Raw genomic sequence first — 21,644 nt, forward strand, 5'->3', positions numbered from 1 at the left:
ATTTCCAATTTGCACACAGTGTAACTAAGGCACAGAGGTGAAATGGTTTGCCAAAGGTTACAAATGTGGCAGAGTTGAATAGAATCCAATTTTCTTCTTCTTAATGTACCTCCAATAGTGTCTGATAGTGCAGTGTATACTTTTAAGGCAAGTACAAAGGGAAGAAGATAAGATCTTTGCCCTTAAGAGTTTAGCACCTAAATAGAAAATGTACAGCTGTAGGCTGCAGAATGAAAAACAACAACAACAATAATCCCAAAGTGAATAATTGTGACAATAATGGTGGAGGCTCCGTTTTAAAAATTAGGCTTGATCATTTAAAATAGTGTCACTATTAGAATTGAACAAATAAATAATTTGTCTGATGAATCCTGCTTTTTTTCCTATTTGAAAATTGTCTACAAGCAGCTAGTGACCGTGGATTCCCAGGCGGGGGTAATCTCATCAGCTACACCTGAGGATTCTGCGGATGGGGAAGAGGAGGAGGAGGAGGACGAGCTTGCAGAGAGCACCCAGCACTCCGTTCTCCCCAACAGCCAGGATCTTTTTCTCAGCCTGACTGAAGTACCCTCCCAACCCTCCCAAGCCAGTATCCAAGACCATGACCCCATGGAAGGGACCTCAGGTGAGTTTACCTTTTAAAATATAAAACTTGTTTTAAAAGCAAGCGTTTTTTAATGATTACTTTGCCCTGAGGACTTGGGATGCATTCGCAGCCAGTACAGCTACTGGAAAAGTCTGTTAACGTGTCTGGGGATGGAGCGGAAATCCTCCAGGGACATCTCCATGAAGCTCTCCTGGAGGTACCCCAAAAGCCTTGCCACAAGGTTTCTGGGCAGTGCAGCCTTATTCCGTCCTCCATGGTAGGACATTTGACCACGCCATGCTTGCAGCAAGTAATCTGGTATCATTGCCTGACAAAGCCTGGCAGCGTATGGTCCCGGTGTTTGCTGGCATTCAAGCAACATCCGCTCTTTATCTTGCTGTGTAATCCTCAGGAGAGTGATATCGCTCATGGTAACCTGGTTGAAATACGGGAACTTAATTAAGGGGACAGAGGTGGCCGTTGTAATGATAATCAAGATGGCCCATTTCCAACAGTTGACAAGAAGGTGTGAGTAACAGTAGGGGGAAAAAATAGCAAGGGGAAATAGGTTTTACTTTGTGTAATGACCCATCCACTCCCAGTCTTTATTCAAGCCTAATTTAATGGTGTCAAGTTTGCAAATTAATTCCAATTCTGCAGTTTCTCATTGGAGTCTGTTTTTGAAGTTTTTTTGTTGAAGTATTGAGACTCCTATTTCTTTTTGCTGATACAGACTAACATGGTTACCACTCTGAAACCTATTCAAATTGAGTGGCCCATCAAAAGGACACTTAACTCACAATGGACCATGAGAGATGCCTATCTACAGATAATGGACTTTCCTGCTGTGACTAAGCAAAATTATGGATGGATATGTGACTTGCACATGTGACTCCAAACTCCCATCTTTTACCTGTAATTTTCCACTAGCTGTGCTGAGGGCTTTGTTTGAAACAATGGGTTTCCCTCCACATGGCAGAAGCTATAAAAGGCCCTGGAAACACCTCCATTTTGCCTCTTTCCTGCTCCTGCAGCCCATCACTTCTTGAAAGTCAAAAACACCTGGACCTAGGTCCTGAGCTGGCCACCTGGGAGTCCTGGTGACATCAAATATCTAGCTTGGATAGGCACATTTAACTGTCTCTATTTTCCAGCAATTCAGGTTGCCCACTAGCACTTCAGGAAAATACTGTAGTCGTGATCATCCTTCACTCCACCTGTGTTTGCCGTGTCAACTCCTACTGTGAACAATAACTGAGATGAACGCTGATGGCTGAGCAAAGATCTGGTGATAAGTAACACACAAACTTTCACTTGGATGATGACCCAAATCAGTCAACTGACTACTTCCTGAAACTAAATACCTAATTAGAAAGAAAGCACATATGCTTGTGTATGTATTTTACAGATGGTCACAGAGTTACACTGTATGTCTTTAAAAACAACATGACCATTGGCCATGGAATCTGTTCCCCTTAAGATTGTTATCCAAGGGCATTGAGCCCTACAGTTCAGTGCTCTCCATTACCCAAGATCAGAGGGACATGCGGGGATCTCTTGGCTGGCCACCCACACACCACCTTATCAACTAGCATGAACTAAAAGTTGAATTTTTCTCAGAATTCTGCCAGCAGCACTGCTTGACCCCAGGAAATGGGCAGTGTGCAGTAGTTCCCCAGCAGTCACATGCCAGGGAGCTGACTAGGCAGAGCCATCCACTATTTTTGTCCTCGATTTCCATCCAAATACAGAGGATGTCTTAAAACAAACCAACCAACCAAAACCAAAATCAAACCTTGCCCCCCCAGCAGGATTACAAATGCGCAGTTGAGCTACAATCAAGGGCAAACATTCAGTTCAGGCATATATATGCCATGTCCAAGCCCGAACTAGCCACACTATGCATCTTCCTTTGGGTTAACCTAGGCAAGGGCTTTATTCGTAAGTCCACTTCATCTGCCAGGGTGCCAGTCGTCTTTGTTAAAAAGGATGGAAGCCTCTGATTATGTGTAGACTATTGAGCCCCGAGTTAGGTCACCATTAAAAAATGATACCTGTTACCACTAATCCCCAAGCTAATGGACCATGTGAGCACTGCCTGGGTATGCACAAAACTACACCTCTGGGGTGGAGCATACAATTTAGCATATGTTAGAGCGAGGATGAATGGAAGACCACCTTTCAAATGCATTACTATCACTTGGAATATCTCATGATGCCCTGTGGTTTGACAAACATGCCTCTCACATTCTAACATTTTATTAATGATGTACTCTGGGACTTTCTAGACCAATATGTGGTAGCATATCTGGATGACATAGTTATTTTTTCAGACAATGCTGAACAACACACCATGCAAGTCTATTCTGTCCTGAAGAGTCTAAACTAACATGGACCCTATGCTAAGCTAGAAAAATGTGCCTTTGAACAGTCCTCTGTAGAATTCCTAGGGTTCATCCTATCTCCTGCTGGTATTGAAATAGACCTGTGCAAGGTAAAGGCAGTCCTTAAGTTAGGAGCACTATGTAATGTTCATGAACTACACCATTTCTAGTGGTGGTTCATCCTGAAGTTCTCAGAGTGGATTGCTCCTCTCACTGCCCTGCTCTGCAAAAACACCAGGTTCCTCTTGTTTCCCAAGGCCCAGCAGGCCTTTGAGCAACTAAAACTTGCACTTACCACCACTCCTATATTAGTCCACCTTGACATCTTGCAAGCCTTCAATCACTGAAGCGGATGCTTCCAACTTGGCAATCGAATTAGTGCTTCCCCAAAGGCACAGTCCTCAACACTTGCCACATTCATTAGCCTTTTAGTCTAGGAAACTCACACCCATGGAGCAAAATTCAAAATTTTGGACAAAGAACTCTTGGCAATTAAGACAGCCTTCAAAGAATGGCACTGCTATCTAGAAGGGGTCCAGTACCTCACCATGCGTACACCAATCATAAGAAACTTGAATATCTGTGTAGGGCCAAAGATCTCAACCAGCAACTTTGATGGGCCTTATTCTTTTTTGTGCTTTGATTTTGTAATCTCTTTTCATCCAGGAACCAAAAATAGCTAGGCTGATGCATTGTCCCAGAAGAGCAAATATTACACTGACCAAAATGACTTGAACCCTAAAATCTTCTGCATCCTCAAGCCTCATAATTTTCTGGACATGGCTCACTACCAAGATCTGCTCACCTTCAAACAATAAGCCTCAGTCCATGAGATCCTTCCTGATGAGCAGGAAGTCATAAGAAAGGAACACCACGACATCCAAGATTGAGTAGCCTATCTAAAAAGACATATATATGTCCCTCCCAGGACTCTTAGGACTATCCCCTTTGGCAGGACATTTTGGCTGTTTTAAAACTCAGCACCTAGTCTCTCATGTCTTCTGGTGGCCTTGCATGTGGGCTACAGTACCTGTCTGGCTTCTTGCAACATATGTGTCCACTCCAAGATGCCACACAATAAAGATCTCAGACTCCTGTAATCCCTCAAGACTCCACCTGGCCCCTGAAAAGTCACCATCTTAGATTTTGTAGTTGATTTACCTGAATCCATGACCATTCTGATAGTAGTGGACCACCTCACAAAGATGGCATACTTCATCCTCTGTACTGGCCTACTCTCTTCTCAGAAAACTGCCCAACTGTGGGTGGACTAAGTTGTCCATCTACATGGCTTCCTGGAATGCATCATCTCAGACTGTGGTCTTCAACCTCCATCCCACTTCTGATGATACTCTATTTGTATTTTGGGCATCTGCTCCTGCTTCTCCTCTGCCTATCACCCTCAGACAAACAATCATGCAAAGAGAACCAAGCAGATCCTGGAGCAGTATCTTCGATGATACATAAGCTTCCACCAGAATTACTAGTCCTTGCTGCTACCTTCTACAGAGTTTGTATGCAATAATGCAGAACATGCTTCTGTGGGGCAAAGCCTTTTTTATTAAACATGGGTGTGTCACTCTGAACCTCAGAGTAGCACCCTGGCACCCCCATATTCACCATGGTGATATGATTATGTTTTATACAAAATATTCTTTGTGAGTAAATATGACTTTAAAAGTCTTGATCTGTTGAACATTAATATCGTATTGGATTGTATGTGCTATCATCTATGTGAAGTTATGAAGTTTAGCTATATGCGTGTTATTGAAATATGTTGTGAGGTTGGGAACACCCACAACCAGCCTTTCAGGTATAACAATGGAGTAGCCAGACGTGTTGATGGCCCATTAAAGAAAATCCACTATCCCAGGAACTATACAATGGAGACTTCTCAGAGAGAGCATGTAGACAATGGAGGCTGCTTGGCTAATGGGGGTGAACCCCAACATCACAAGCATAGATCTTTCCATCAAGCTGGAAAAAACTATAAAAGAAGGGGAAGTGACATCATGACATGGTCTTACACCCCCCACAACTCAACACCTGGAAACACTCTGGAGGACAAAGATTTTGAACTGGGGAGGGTGGTCCAGGGCTGGAAGAGAGTTCCAGGCTGTGTATTGAAGATCTGTAACCTGTTTATACCATCAGGGTGCGACACTTCTTGATTCAAATCCTATTTAGTTTATAGAACTCCGATTGTGAATTTACTTTTATTTGTTAGGTAACCAACTTTGATCTTTACACTTACTACTTATAATCACTTAAAATCTTTCTGTAGTTAATAAATCTGTTTTATATTTTACCTAAAATATTGTGTTTTGGTTGAAGTCTTTGGGAAATCTCAGTTCAGGTTACAAAAAGGCTAGTGTGTGTGTTCTCCACATCGAGGGAGGGGTGGACTGGGCAAGATGGTATATTCCACAGGTGCAAGGCTGGGGAGCTGGGGGGAATTGGCTGGAGCCTCTCTATTGTTGGTTCATGAGTGGCTGGTAGAAGCATTCATGTAACTCAGTTGGTTGTATCCTTACCCGTGGATGTCTGTGTAAGTGCAGTATCTCCCAGAGATTTGTAGCTTGTCACAGCACCACAGGTTAGTGGGACAGAGGGCTCAATGGTCCCACAGTTCAGGTTGCACCCCAGGAACCCCATCACAATGGGGTCCATCCTTGGTTCTACTCAGAGCTACCTGCAACTTCCCACAATGCAGCAGCCTTTGACTGGATACAACAAACATGTCAAACCCAAGATGACTGAAAAGTTCACCTGGATGGTGCCAAGAAGAGATGCAAACAATATAGAGACCATCAACGACAGGAGTGGCCTGCCATTTTGTGGGCCAGAAGGTATGGCTCTTGATGAAAAACAACACACAAATAGACCATCTCGTAAATTAGACTACTGGTTACCCGGCCCCTACCGAGTTCACGGCAAATTAACCCCATCACCGTTGAACTCGATGTACCCCATTCTCTCTGTATACACCCAATTTTCCATATATCACTTGTGAAGATCCACATTCATAACCCATTCCCTCACCACACCCAACCACCCTGTCAGCATATATTCAAGACCTGAATGAGTACGTTGTCCACGAGATCCTTGATGCCAGAATCAGGTGGGATAGATTCTGATATCTCATGGATTGGGAAGGCAACAGTTCTGAAAAGCACTTCTGGGAATCATCAGAGAATGTACTCACTCCTGTCCTGGTAAATGTCTTCCACAAAACCCCACCGTGGAAAACCTGGCCCACTAACATCTGGAGGGCATCCTTAGGAAATGGGGTAAAAAGAATGATTACGGACCTTGTACCCAAGCCTGTAGGTCCCCAGGCATCCACCCAGCAGCTCACCTGAACCACTAGAGAAGGGGCCCAGTGAAACACTAGCTCACATAGGGCCCTGCCCATGAAACTCTTGACTGGGGGAGATGTCCAGACTCACTGATTGGCTGGCATGGACTACGTAAACCAGAAAGAGGCACAGGAAGTTCTTAACAACTAGGTGAATCTCTTGTTGGCTATTACCGTGGACCCTGCCTACTTGCCTGACTCCTGAGCCCTGCCTTCCCATCCATTCCTGGCTCCTGCCTCCCAGCCTGTTACTGTCGTTCTTATTCCAGATGCCCATCTGTTCCCTGTTCCTCCTCCTCCTGCCTCACTCCAGGTCTGCTCCTGTGCACTACCCCTGATGCTGATTCCAGCTTTGACCCCTGGCTTGGTACCTGACTCTGACTCTGACCTTCAGCTTGACTCCTGACTCTGACCACAACTTCAGTTCAAGGTTCCTGATTTTAGCCATTAGCCATGACTGCCCATGCCCTGCTCTCTATATTATGCTTGCTTAAGTTGTAGTTTCTCCGTAAACAATCTGCTAGCTGCTGAAATGTCCAGTTTAAAGTTCATATAAATTATATAAAATCCTACATATTCTTTGACACTCTTTAACCTTGTTTTAACAGTCCATTACACAATGCAAAGTCACTTCAAGAACTATTGTTCTCCAGCAGGGCGGAAAAGTTGTATACATTTTCCATTTCTGTTCCCCTTGTTTTAACAAGAGCAAGACTGTAGTATGTACAAGTACGGCTGAGCTGAGTTTGTGCATTATTAACCAGATAGTTACATGTCTGATTATTCCACACTAGTCAAGTGTCCTTATAAACACAAGTATCAGGGGATAGCGATGTTAGTCTGTATCCACAAAAACAACAAGGAGTCCGGTGACACCTTAAAAACGAACAGATTTATTTGGGCATAAGCTTTCGTGGGTAAAAAAAATACTTCTTCAGATGATAAGGCAGAAAGCTTATGCCCAAATAAAACTGTTAGTCTTTAAAGTGCCACCGGATTCCTTGTTGTTCTTATAAACACAGTCACAGTTTATTTACTGCTTCTTTGATCATATCACACATGCATAGTCTTCTGAGGACCATTGCGACAGCCAGGGTGACCACAGTCGATGGTGTCAGGTTACCCACGAGGTATTGTGTAGTGAAGTTCCTAGATCCAGGCTAATCCTGTGGATTGCCTCTTTCAGCACAGTTGTATTTCGCTAACATGATAGAATAAGCATGCTTGATTGAAAATGAGTGCATTACTTCTTCACTTTATGACAAAACTAAAAGAAATCAATATGAATGCCACCTCTTTATTTCCTAATAGGATTGCCCATGAGGTAAACCTTATAATTAAAGTTTACCATATTTTGGCCAATCTCTATTACTTATTGTTTACTTCTCTTTTATAAGAAATACAAGGTGGGAGAGGTAATATCTTTTATTAGACCAACTTCTGTTGGTGAAACTTGCTGTTCAGCTGTGCAGCTTGAAAGCTTGTCTCTTTCACCAACAGAAGTTGGTCCTCACCTACCTTGGCTCTCTCATATCCTAGGATCAACATGTCTACAACAACAATAGAATATATTGAATTTTTCTCTTTTATATACATTTTAATTATAATATTAGATTCCATCAAGCTTCCTATTTTACTACTGTTTGGCACATCATCTAATATCATCAGTGTTTGATATCAATGTTGTATGATTTTTAATTCATTCACTGACAGTGAAAAAGGGAAGTCTCTTTAGCTGTACCAGTGGTACACTCTTAGGAAAGGCTCAGCAACTCTGAATTTCCTCAGACTGTTGAAGAAATCTAGCTGTTAGACCTTGGGTTTTTATGCTCTCAGACTTCTGTTATATCTTTATTAAAAGATCTTGATATCTGGGGAATTCTTAAATCGTAATAACTCATAATTTTGGGGCCTTAGTTACTTCAAAGAAAACAGATCAACACAGCCTTCCTTCTCCTGAGGTGACTCTTCCCAGGGACACACCTCTTACAGGAAAAACCCTATAGGGTTTAATCGGGATTAAACTAATAAGATTCTACAGAAATGAGTAGGGTTCTAAAAAAATTACTCTAAAACCCCATAGGGTGAAATCCTGCCCCACCAAAATCAGTAGGAGTTTTGCCATTGACTTCAATGGGGTCAAGATTTCACCCACTGAAGGTAATAGAGAATGAGATTATTTCTACACATTTTGTTAAAACACTGCAGATTTTATAGCACACATAAAACTCTCTATTAAATTCTATAAGATGTCCCAAAGTTATCCATTCCTATTAAATTTCTATAGGATCTTTCCATATGAGAGAATCCTTCACTGTTTCAGGAAGATGCCATTTGCCTTTGCCTGTACTAGCAAGGTTGAATTTTACCCAGTAATGTACACATTCACATTCAAAGTTAGTTTCTTGATAATAGTATTATATTTTTCAATAACAATTGTAATTTAATTACAGTATATTGCCCTGAATTCTCTATTTCAATCAAGAAAGTTCAGAAATCATTAAGTTCAGAAGTGTATAATGTGCCTCACCTGGAGAAAATCTTTGCTCTCTATAACTTTATGATTTTATAAGCATGTTTATTTTTTTTTATAAAGGAGAAATAGTTTAACTTGGAAGTAGGCCAATTTTTAAATTTAATTCTTGCTAGTATCTTGCTTTAAAAGACAGCCTATGTCCTGTTGTCATTGTTGCATAACTGAAATTTCTGTCACACAGCTTGTTCATACACCAATAATCACTATAGCTTTGGCAACTGGTTATTGTTGTTACACTAATACTTTGTTGTTCAATCATACATTGTACTCAAATTAAATCAGACAGCTGGAACATCAGCAGTGAATTGTGTTAATTAAATCTTCCCAGTATGAGAAATAAAGAAACAAAATAGAAAATGAAGTTGTTTAGTCTTAAACAGTTCTTATTAAAGATAAAATAGACTAAGTTCTTTCTTTTATTTCTATAATAGACTTGCTAAAGAGAAGTGTCTCACAAATCTGATTTCTTTTTTCTCCATATAATCCCTCCACTGAGGAGCTAATCCTTCATAGAAGGGAAAAAGAATGTATGACAATAGAATTATGCTGTGGTTTTGCAGGAGCCATGCCATGGAGATAGGTTTGTGGGTCAGGGAAAGGACTGAGGGACACAGTGGATCTATAACTATGCAAATCCACTAGTTAAAATCCCATGTAGGTTCAACTATAGAGGGTACTTCAGCCCTGAGATTTCAGTAGCAGCTGCAGAGCTAGCTGAAAGAGGATTCAATTTCTGTATTCCTGTGGTTTTCCCCAGCACATAGTCCATTTGCTTGGGCTGTATTTTGGGTTTAGGATGTGGGCCTATTAGTCTCTGACTTTTAAGATCAGTTATGCATCATTTATAGCTGAATTGCCATTTCACAATAAGCATTAGGAATTGGTTCTATTGAATTCCAGTTGCACAATGTTATTTAGAAACCAGTCAGTAAATATTTCCTATGATAAATTCTGTATTTCCTAATCCTTAAAGTTTGGGAAGCAAGTTACATTATGCAATAGGATCTCTGCTTTAAAATTTTTCAATACATAAAAATTGGTTACACAAAGCCAGTAACTTTATCAGATATTTTCTTTTACCAATGAAAAGGTGGATATTTTTATGGGATGGACCACCATTTCCTGAATAAATTGTCATTTACAAATATTCACACATTTTTTCAATAATTAGCAATAATTTTAATTTTTACCTGCCAGTACCTCATTTCTTAATTATATTGTAAACAAAACAGATTCCCAGGACCTTCTACTTCCATTCATACCTGTGCAACCCCATTAAAGTCAAGGAACTTACTCTAACTTTACTCTGGTTAAATCTAGAAATTGGCCTAATGGGCTTTCATTGGCTATCTTGAGGTACAAAATGAGGTTGAATCTGAGACAAAAATAGGGAAAGAACAAGTTAAAAATTACTTAGACAAATTAGATGTCTTCAAGTCACCAGGGCCTGATGAAATACATCCTAGAATTCTCAAGAAGCTGAGCCATTAGCGATTATCTTCGAACAGTCATGGAAGATGGGTGAGATTCCAGAGGACTGGAAAAGGGCAAATATAGTGCCAATCTATAAAAAGGGGAATAAGGACAACCCGGGGAATTACAGACCAGTCAGCTTAACTTCAGTACCCGGAAAGATAATGGAGAAAATAATCAAGTAATCAATTTGCAAACACCTAGAAGATAATAAAGTGATAAGTAACAGTCAGCAGGGATGGCCTTAGGGATGGGCCAAATGGGCGACCGCCCAAGGTGCTGTAGTCAGGAGGGCACCATGTGGTAGCCCAGAGGTGTGCATTACCAGCTGGCAGGGGAACTCTGCAGTCTCGCAGAGGCGATGTGTGTGTGTGTGGGGGGGGGGGGACGATAGATTTCTTCCTGCTTTCCTGCTTCCTCCCAGAAGAGGAATGGTGCAGGACAAGTGGTGACACACAGATACTGCTCTCCCGCAACGTTCCTCCGCACCCCCCTAGGGAGTTGTGACATGGGGAGTGAGGAGCAATGTCAGGCACTCCCTGCATCCAGGTCACTTTCCCTACCTGGGCTGTGCTATGAGGCAAGTATCAGGAGCTGCTGCTCTCCTGCCCTCCCCTTACACAGCCCAGGTGAGGAAAATGATCTTGATGCAGGGATCACCTGATGTTGCTTCTCCCTCCCCCTCTCACAGCCCCTTAGGGGTGCGTGAAGGAGCATTCGAGGGGGGGAGCGAGCAGCAATGCCAAACATTCCATGTATCCAGGTCAGTTTCCCCATGTGGGCGCAGAAGTGGGGTGCAGGAATTAGGGGTGAAGGAGGCACCGTGCAGCGGTTAGAGGCAAAGGGGTTAATCATTATTATTGTTGTTGTGTATTTTACAAATAATTTCAGACAAGTTCATGTGGTGTTGCTGCCCAAACGGTTTGATGGGGCTGTCAAAGTTTCTGGGGGGTTTCTTGCAACAATGCAGGCTGCTCTTCCTGCTTTGCCCCACAGACCAGACGAGGGTAGAGCTAGCAGTCAGCTTCTCGCCGGCAAAGCACTCGATTGGGCTTCCACTCTATTGGAGCAGAACAGCCCAGTGGTCTCCAACTGGGATGCCTTCCCGCAAGCCTTCTCAATCATTTTTGATGATCCACATCACATCCACTCCACAAAGGCTGCCCTCCAGAAGCTTCACTTAGGGCGAGTAAGCCACTTACTAGGCCGCTCACTTCTGACAGCGTGCAGCTGATGTCAAATGGAATGAGGCAGCCCAACTATACCAATTCCGATAGGGACTCAGTGAGGATGTAAAAAGATGAGCTAGCCCATATTGAAATCCCCAGAGGCCTTTATTGATCTTGCCCTACTCATCTGCTTTCAGCTGCACAAGAGGATGGAGGAAAGAAGGGGCAGCCAGATGCCCTCCCATGTTCACCCACTACAACAAAGCCTGTAGAACTGAATCTTGAATCCATGCTGGTTGACCTGGGTTGCTGATGCCTGACCTCAGAGAAGAAAGAATTTCAATAGCCGCTGAATCTGTTTTTACTCTGGGGCATAAGGACATGTCCTCACTTCCTTTCTAGCTCAAAAGAGCTCTGGATACAGACCAGCCCAGGCCCAGTAAGGGGGATATAGCATGGGCATCATCAGAGCTCCATGCTCTGGAGCCTGCCCTTAAGTAGAACCTGATCCTGGAACCATAGGGTCTCCCTGCATTTCCAATTGCCACTGCACTTGCAGGTTTTGAGGCAGACAAAGCTGATTCCCCCCGTCCCTCCGGCAATTGGTGATGATAGACTCCAGGGCTGCTGCCAACTTTATGGATGCCCAAACCTTCCAGATCCATCTCTGACCAAAAACCACACCCAACCTGGTGGAGATGATTGACGGGTTGCTCCTATCATCAGAACCAGTGACTCAAGAGACCATCACCACAGAGGCTGTAGGGAAATGGCACTGGGTAATAATATGCTTTAGTGTGATCCGCTCTCCATTTTTCCTGGTAGTTCTTGGTTGGAGCAGCATGACCCCTGTATCTCCTGGTGGTGGAGGTGTATTAGCTTTTCCTCTGAATATGGCCAGAAAGCTTGTCTCCAACAAAATCGATTAACCTGCAGGTGACCTGCACTTGGGGCCTTAGGGTTGCATTAGACTCTCAGGAATGAGACCCCAGATGGCGGGGGCTAACCAGAAGGGAGTAGCTCTAGACCAGAATCCCAGTCTCCCTGACAAGTACTGGGACTACCTGGATGTGTCTGAAAGGAAAAACATGGATTCACTACCCCCACACAGGGACTATGACTGTCCAACAAAACAACAACCCATGGCAAAGGTACCTTATGGATGGATATAAACCATGTCTGAACCAGAACTAGATGCACTGTGCATGTATATCCAGGAAAATATCACAAAGGGCTTAATTTGGGGATCCACCTCTCCAGCAGGAGCACCATTCCTATTTGTGTGAAAAAAGGATGGGTCACTACACCTCTGCATAGACTCTTGCACATTGAATCTGGTGATTACTTGTAATAGTACTCCCTGTCCCTCATCCCAGAATTGTTGGACCACCTGAGGACTTCCAGGATCTTCACTAAGCTAAATCTTTGGGGAGCATATAATCTAATTTGCATAAGGCTGGGAATGAATGGAAGACTGCTTTTCACACTCAAGATGGGCACTTTGAACATTTAGTAATGTCGTTTGGCTTCACCAACACCCCCACAGTGTTTCAATATTTCATAAACCATGTGTTCAGGGACATCCTGGTGCCCAGAAAATCAAAATAGGAAAGCTGACCCTCTATCATGAAAGGGGGAATATGACCAGGAAAACAGGGAGCCTATTTCCGAGCCCCCCTACCTCCTCAATTCTAGTATCTTTGTCAATGCCACAGTTCATCAAGACCTGGTCTCCCTCATACAATCCACCTTGAAAGAAGACACATTTGCCCAAGGAACAGTCTATGACATTAGGGGTTAAGATGCACTGTTACAATGCTGGATGGAATAACATACTTTCACAAACACATATGTGTCCCCCCAGGTTGCCTCCAACTGGAAGTGGTACGACTGTGCCATGACGCTCTGTTAGTGGGTCATTTTGGCAATCTTTAGACCACCTGCATGGTTGCCCAGTTTTTTTTCTTGTGGCCTTGCATGTGGGCTGAAATCCAAGCTTACGTGGACTCCTATGAGTGCTGTACCTTAATACCCCTGGAGACTCCAGATAGGCCTTGGTCTGCCATCAGCCTAGATTTCATTGTAGAACTCTCAGCATCCAGTGACCATACAGTAGTCTTAAAGGTTGTGGATCATCTGACTAAAATGGCCCACTTCATCCCCTGAAACAATCTGCCCTTTGTCGAGGCTACAGCCCAACTCCTGGTATAAACACGGTTTCTCTCCATGGCATTCCAAACCATATAGTTTTAGATTGAGCCCCACAATTTACATCTTGCTTCTGGCATGAAGTGCTCCGGTTACTGGATGCCCACATATGCACCTGCACCGTGTACTACCCCCAAATAGACAGGCAAACTGAAAGGATGAACTAAGTACAAGATCAGTACTTGAGCTGTTTCATGAACTATCAGCAAGATAACTGTACATGCTCCTGCCATATGCGGAGTTTTCATATAACAGCACCGACCATGCTTCTATAGGTTGGAGCCCCTTCTTTGCGAGTTATGGGTTCCACCCCTGTTTTCACCTGGTGCTACCAGAAGCCTCTCTGAACGCAGGCACCACCAACTGACTCCAACAGATCTATCCCTTTGTCATGGGGTGCATCATTCACAACTGGGCTGACGCCTCCTCCTGGTCACTCTGGGGATTAGCTCCCAAGGCCAACGCCCGTGTCCATGGTTTGCACGCTGCCACTTCGACTCTGGTCTGCAGCTCCTCTCACTCCAGGACCTTCAGCGTCTCATTCATGACTTAGTCCTCAGACTAGGTCACTCAGCGTTCCCCCTTCTGGGGTACAGTCCATCAGCAGTCCTAGGCAGTCTTCCCGTTCACTGCCTCAGTTCTATACCATGCCCTTAGTGGCTGGCAGGAGAACCGGGGCCCGCCCTCTTCTCCAAGTTCCAGTGCAGGGACCCTCAGCACAGCAGTTCTGGACATCCTCCCTCTACCCTCACAGCTCCTTCCCAGGATTGCTTCCTACTCTTCCTGGTGGTTCCCCCACTTCTCTGGGAGTACCAGCTGCAAATCAACTCACTCCTCCCAGGGAGTAACAGCAGACTATCTCCTTGCAGCCCCCAAATACTCCTCCCTCTTCCCAGGAAGTGACTGCTTCCTACAGCCTTTCCCAGCCTCCCCTGTCTATAGTCAGCTTCCTAGCTTTATAGCGCCCGCCTGTTCCTGTACAGGTGAGATTCTCTCTGAGTAGGTGCCTCCAGCCAAAAGCTCCCCTGTTTGCAGCCTAACTAGCTGATTGGGTCCACCAAGCCCAACTCAGCTCATGCGGGGCTAGTGTGGGGAGCTCTAACCCCATCACACTCATCCAGAAGGAGCTCAAGAATCTCGCAGAAGAGGCAAAAAAGGCTTACAAGAGGGATGCAGACTGTTGGTGACAGTGAGCTCCAGTATTCACAGTAGGCCAGAAGGTATGACTTGCTACAAAGGGTCTCCAGACCAGTCGACCCATCAGTTCCTGGAACCCTTCCAAATATGCCAGCAGATCAACCTGGTTAACTTTAAACTACAGCTTCCCCAGTCCCTCAAACTATATGCAGTTTTTCTGAAATCCTATGCTGAGAATCCGTCTCCTGACTGAACCATACCACTACCTCTACCAGTCAAAATCCAGGGTCATGAGGAGTACAAAGGGCATGCCATCCTTAATTTCTAATGGATGGATGTCTGCCTGTACTATCTGGTGGACTGGGAAGGCTATGGCCCTAAGGAGTACACTTGGGAACCTGCTTGCTATGTCTGTCCCCCTGGGGAGGGGCTGAACTGGCATCACCATGAAGGGGGGCCTAATGTAAGAATGTGTGGGACTGGGACCAGGGAGGTTCATGACTGCTGATGCATCTGCATTGCCAATGGAAGCTCAGGCCAAGTTTTCGCTGGAGGACCCTGTGAAGGTAAACACTGGAGGAAGTACCTCTGAACAGGGCATTCTTACTCCTGGGGGCATTCTGCACCAAAAAAATAAAAATTCTGCAAAATTCTGCAAATGTTATTTGTCAAAATAACACTACATAATCATGCCAGTTTCAATTATTTTGGTGATTTATTTCAAAATACCTGTCAGCAAATAAGTCTGTAACAATACAGACACACACAAAAATTCCCCCAGGAGTAGAGAGTTAAAGAAACCTCTATGATAACACAGTTCCTGTTTCTCTGCCCCCTTCCCGTGCAGAGCCCAGCCGGGGGGGAGGGCAGACCCCCACAACCCCTCCCCCGCAGAGCCCATCTGCAGCCCCCCACCACCCATAGACCCATACCCCATCCCCCCCAGAGCCAAGCTGTGGGCTCCCCCCCAGCCAATACACCCGCATCCCCTCCCCCCCAGAGCCCTGCTGTGCCCCTCCTTCCCCAGACATCCGTTCCCCTCCCCTCTCAGAACCCAGGAATCCAGAGGGAGAAACAGCCTCACGCTTGGTCCCAGGCTTGCATGGAGTTTCCTGCGCACCGCCCTCTCTTTCCCTAAGGGCTTGCTGGGAACTGCAGCTGCCAGGAACTGTCTAGTCCCTCTCCCTCCCACAGCAGTGTCTTCTATGGGTAAGCTGGGCTCTGCCCAGTCCAGTGGCCCCTACTGGAGGCTAGCAGCATTGCAGCCCATTTCTGTGGGGGAAAGGAAATTCTGCGCGGCCAACATTAATTTCTGCAAAATTCTGCATTGTGCAGTGGCACAGAATTCCCCCAGGGGTAAGGGCCTGAATGACTCTTCCCGCCCCTGCCCAGACCACAGATAAACCAGGAAGCCCTCATGGGGAGCTGTCTGAGCAATGCTGCAGACTTCCTGCTTGCATCTCCTCTAAACCTTACCTTGATTGAACCTTGACTCTGGCTCCTGACCTGGCTTGACCCTGACTCTGCTACTTGCCTACTGTCTGTAATCTGGTACCTGACTCTGACGTCTAGGTATCCTGACCCAGCTTGATTTGATCCTGACCCCACTACTCACCTCCTGGTGACGTAACTGATTGGTGCACACAGGCCACCCACATCCCAGCTCTGACAGGTTCTTGAAAACTTCTTGTCTAAGTGTCAAACTTTGCTTTCATTTCCAGGAAAAATATATATTGTATAGAGTACATGCCAGGCAGTCCAACAGCTTTTGAACTAATTTTATATGGATTATCTAAGAAGATGCACTGTGAATCACTTTTTGAGTAAAATTATGGCGATCATGTCATGAGAAATTTAAACATATAGCAGATTGTTCATGCAAAGTTAATATTCCTTCATTTTACCAAATTTTTATACAATTTATTTGTTCTGAAGGATTATTAAAAACTTGCTGTTCATCTGAATTGAGACATTCTGCATGAATAGTAGCACAAGTACGTCACAATACGTTCAGAGAATTCAAAGACCTGAATGGTCCTTTACACATAATTACTTCTTTTGCATGGATATGATTGCAGATGGGTTATCAGACAGAGTGCCTTCTTTCTAATGACATAGAATAGAGAGATTATATATAGCTGCTTTAAAAATCAGCCATTCATTAAATGATGGAATTGTTTTTGAAGCCATAATATAGTAAGTAACCATTCTGTAATAGACAAAGCTTTGGTAATAAAAGCCTCATTTCTAGTATAATTACAGAATTTACCAAGATGACACGGGGGCTAAAGAAGTTCCTCAGATAAGTGCCTTAGAATAATTCTCCGTTTTCAGAGGATTTTGAGATAATCTCCTAAATAACTTGCAATATAATTCAGTAAGAGCACAAACACTCAAGCACATCTTAGGCACAGCTCAGCTGAAGAGGGGAATTTTTTTTAAAAAAGGGCAGCTAATCATAGCCATGATGAACTTCCTTGCTTTGCAGACCCATCATTGTCTGTAAAGCCAAACAGGGTTCCTAGGCCAGGGTCAGGGTTTAGTGGGCTTGAGACAAAAGTGCAAAAGTGAGATCCTCATTCCATTTTTTCATCAATCTCCACCATTTGCCATCTTCTCCTTATTTATTTTTAACAAACTTGTTTAATAAGCATTTGTCAAATAGATGTTTTTAATTTCTTTAATAGTTCTGTCACCATTATAATAAATTTTGATCATTTTCTTTTATATTCATATATATTTTACCAGAAGACCCAAGGCAAAGTAACGGAAGTAGGAGCAACAATGCAGGCGAGTGAGTGAGTAACTGAGATAGGGAAAGGAGGCTGGTAAGACCAGTAGGAAGCTCCAAAAGTATCCTGTCAATTATAGCTTCCAGTCTAGGAATCTGGTTGTTGAAGTAATTAGTACACAGCATCAGTGCATACTCCATTCCCCCATATTCTCACTCTCTTAGGAGTCAACCTCATCATGACTTACGCCACTCATGCTTCAGTTACTTTTTCCACAGAAACCACCATTTATCACCTGCAAAAATCCACCTATCCACTCACTTTCCCAGCTCAGCCACCCCCCACACTCATGCAGATCACTTCCTCTCCAAGTCACCTCACATGTACCACCACCATTACCTCTTATCTCACTCTTCAGATTCCTGTCTCTGTAAAACCAAGGGTATCTTCTCTCCTTTTTATCATAGGACTGGGGAGAAGAAACCAGGAGTAGGAAGGCCTGGGATTGTCTATCATAGAATCATAGAATATCAGGGTTGGAAGGGACCTCAAGAGGTCATCTAGTCCAACCCCCTGCTCAAAGCAGGACCAATTCCCAACTAAATCATCCCAGCCAGGGCTTTGTCAAGCTGGGCCTTAAAAACCTCTAAGGAAGGAGACTCCACCACCTCCCTAGGTAACGCATTCCAGTGCTTCACCACCCTCCTAGTGAAATAGTGTTTCCTAATATCCAACCTGGACCTCCCCCACTGCAACTTGAGACCATTGCTCCTTGTTCTGTCATCTGCCACCACTGAGAACAGCCAAGCTCCATCCTCTTTGGAACCCCCCTTCAGGTAGTTGAAGGCTGCTATCAAGTCCCCCCTCATTCTTCTCTTCTGGAGACTAAACAATCCCAGTTCCCTCAGCCTCTCCTCATAAGTCATGTGCTCCAGACCCCTAATCATTTTTGTTGCCATCCGTTGGACTCTTTCCAATTTTTCCACATCCTTCTTGTACTGTGGGGCCCAAAACTGGACACAGTATTCCAGATGAGGCCTCACCAATGTCGAATAAAGGGGAACAATCACGTTCCTCGATCTGCTGGAAATGCCCCTACTTATACAGCCCAAAATGCCACTAGCCTTCTTGGCAACAAGAGCACACTGTTGACTCATATCCAGCTTCTCATCCACTGTGACCCCTAGGTCCTTTTCTGCAGAACTGCTACCTAGCCATTCGGTCCCTAGTCTGTAGCAGTGCATGGGATTCTTCCGTCCTAAGTGCAGGACTCTGCACTTGTCCTTGTTGAACCTCATCAGGTTTTTTTTGGCCCAATCCTCTAATTTGTCTAGGTCCCTCTGTATCCGATCCCTACCCTCTAGTGTATCTACCACGCCCCCTAGTTTAGTGTCATCTGCAAACTTGCTGAGAGTCTAGTCCACACCATCCTCCAGATCATTAATAAAGATATTAAACATGTCTATCAGGCATGCTGAGAAAACTGAGGTAAAAGCTGGCCTTTTTCTCTTCTCTCCTTGCCCATGGAGAATGGCGTAAGGGTTCAGCCAGGCAGTGGGCATGCAATACATGATGCCATACATGATGAGACTTTCTATCTCTCTTACCAGGTCCAGGCTCATACCCTATTAGTCTGTTACAAACCAGGGAAAGTGTAGGGAAAATGGAAGGGCCAGGCTGGAACAGGATTCAGCTTGATTTGCTCTGATTCTGCTTGTATGACACTGCATTTGTCAGAAGCTACCCAAAGCCAGTTTTGGCCACATTTCAAACTTGTCAGAAGTTAATATGCAAATAAGAGTCTCCTATTATGTCTAATTTGAAATATAAGTAAGATATTAGACTACATGTCTTACACTTCAAAGTGGTGTATCTTATCTAAAGAGCTAAAGAGCTTTGATAGATTATGAAATGCTGAGTGGTCCAAAGATTATAGAGACAGTGATTGGGATATACGACATTTCCAGTGGGAAAATCCTAGACTTGTAAGGGCTAGGTTTGTTCTGGTGGGAGATCCATCACAAAAACTAAACAAAACAAAAAACACCTAAAAATGGTGTTAAAAAGAAACAACTATTAAAGTTTACAAAGGAAGATTTTAACACTAGAGGGAGCTGTAAACACACAGAATAATATGTTTAACTTTTAACCCAGAATAATGGTAATATTTTTCTTGATAACAGGATGTATGAAGAAACTCACAGGATTTCAACGATTTCTGGCAAAATTTATTTATGTGATAAGGTATGTTATTCTGACCAGCGCAATGGATAACCAGTTTGTTAAACTCTTTTTCTTTCTTTCTTTCTCTCTTTCTATAGTAATTGTCTTTACATAAAATCATTTGAAATTTGAGAACAAGCAAGCTGAATGGACAAGCTAGTTTTGTGTGTTTATACAAAATAACAGGAGTGGCAGCATCTGCTGTAGTTAAAGTTTTTAAAAAAATCATTCCAACCATATTATACTTTGTGCTTGAAAAATATATAGAGTATAGCTCTATTCCTGCAGTTGGATCCAGGCAGATAGATCTTTGTGTACGTCTTACTACCCGCCGTATCAATCGATTTATCCGGGATCGATATATCGCGTCTCGTTAAGACGTGATATATCGATCCCCGAACACGCTCACCGTCGACTCCGGAACTCCACCAGAGCGAGTGGCGGTAGCGCAGTTGACGGGGGAGCCGTGGCCGTCGATCCCGTGCCGTCTGGACCCCAGGTAATTCGATCCCCCTCCAGTGTAGACCAGCCCTTTTGTCTGCACTGGCCTATGACCTCAGTGGGGCTCCATGAATCCATTTGCAAGGCTAACCTGTGTTTCATATAGTTCGGTCTATATAATATATACGAGGGGTGAAGACCTTTCAGGGAGTTCAAGGATGCCCTCCTTTGGGAATTTATTTATTTATTTGTGTACCTGACATTTGGTTCAATCTGCTCCATTCCAAAGACAAACTAATAGCTCTTCAGACTTTTTTTAACGTGCTCCAGGGGAAAAGGTATCTCTGGCAAACAAGAGGTGAGCTCCAACAGAGGCAGTGAAGTCACCCCAAACCTCCTTTCTGTTTGGTTATGGAGTTTTAATGAGGAGCACCCCTATAGCACATCACCAGTGTTGTTTTGGAAGTGAATATATGGTGAAATTATACCGCTAACATTAGAAAAATGAGTCTTAAAGTGAGGGTTCAGTGTCTAGACAACTTGAAAACCCTGATGGAGGAAATCCAACAAACTCAATACATCTATTAGAGTTGGACACAGCAGAACGAGGGATTTGAAACATAATCAAACATGAATGTAGTATATTTTTGGTGTCATAGGCTGTCACGTAATAGCAACCTTTATGTTCATGAATTTTTTATTCATTCTTTCATAGGTCTTCCAGGGGAGAACCAATTGGATACTAGACTAACAAAAAAAGTAGTAACCAGACTCCAGTGACCTGTTTAACCCTGAATGTGAGGGATGAAAAGCAGCAGCCTTCTTGAATGGGACAGTGCTTCAGGTACGGAAACACTTTCTTCTGTTGGTTCTTGCTTTCTTTCCTTCTGAGTTAGCAGATCACTAACAAAAACTGTCAAGACACTGAGTTGATCAAGTTGTCTAGATAAGACTTTGTTCCAGCAGTTTTAGAAACAGATCTGTTATTAGAACCACAATAGCTTATTTTTGTTATACTTAACATAAATCTAAATGAGTTGAAAATGTAGTAATTTAAAAGTCGTATTATCTTAAATGAGAATGAGATATGTAATTGTTTACCAATATTTCACTCTTCTTTTTAAATATTGTGTCAGCTTTCATGGAAATAAACAATATTCTCCTTTCTTTACTAAAAATAGGATTCTAATGTATCTCAGCGATAGGGTATAGGATCTGGTACTGAAATAGGAACTGTGCCTACCTTTATCTTTATTAACAAAGAAACTTTAACTTGCTCTAGAAAACTCGATTTGACTGTTTATAATCATCTATTATTATTCTGATCATATTTTTATAGGATAACTAAAAGTAAGTAGGCAAAACTCCCATTGATTACAACTGAAGGATGATCAGGA

At 43.5% G+C, this 21,644-nt stretch overlaps 1 protein-coding gene across 1 annotated transcript in view; it reads left to right on the forward strand.

The window, feature by feature from the left end:
* The first annotated feature begins 580 nt into the window (after nucleotides 1–580).
* DNAJC5B (DnaJ heat shock protein family (Hsp40) member C5 beta) overlaps nucleotides 581–21,644 on the forward strand; it is a 63,184-nt gene continuing 42,120 nt past the window's right edge. Inside the window, exons 1-2 of the mRNA XM_034763008.1 lie at nucleotides 581–625; nucleotides 20,963–21,091. The gene's annotated coding sequence lies outside the window, so the exon portion shown is untranslated. The remainder of the gene's footprint in view (nucleotides 626–20,962; nucleotides 21,092–21,644) is intronic.

The sequence above is a fragment of the Trachemys scripta genome, chromosome 2 (genome assembly GCF_013100865.1).
Source record: "Trachemys scripta elegans isolate TJP31775 chromosome 2, CAS_Tse_1.0, whole genome shotgun sequence".
NCBI classification, from domain to species: Eukaryota; Metazoa; Chordata; order Testudines; family Emydidae; genus Trachemys; species Trachemys scripta.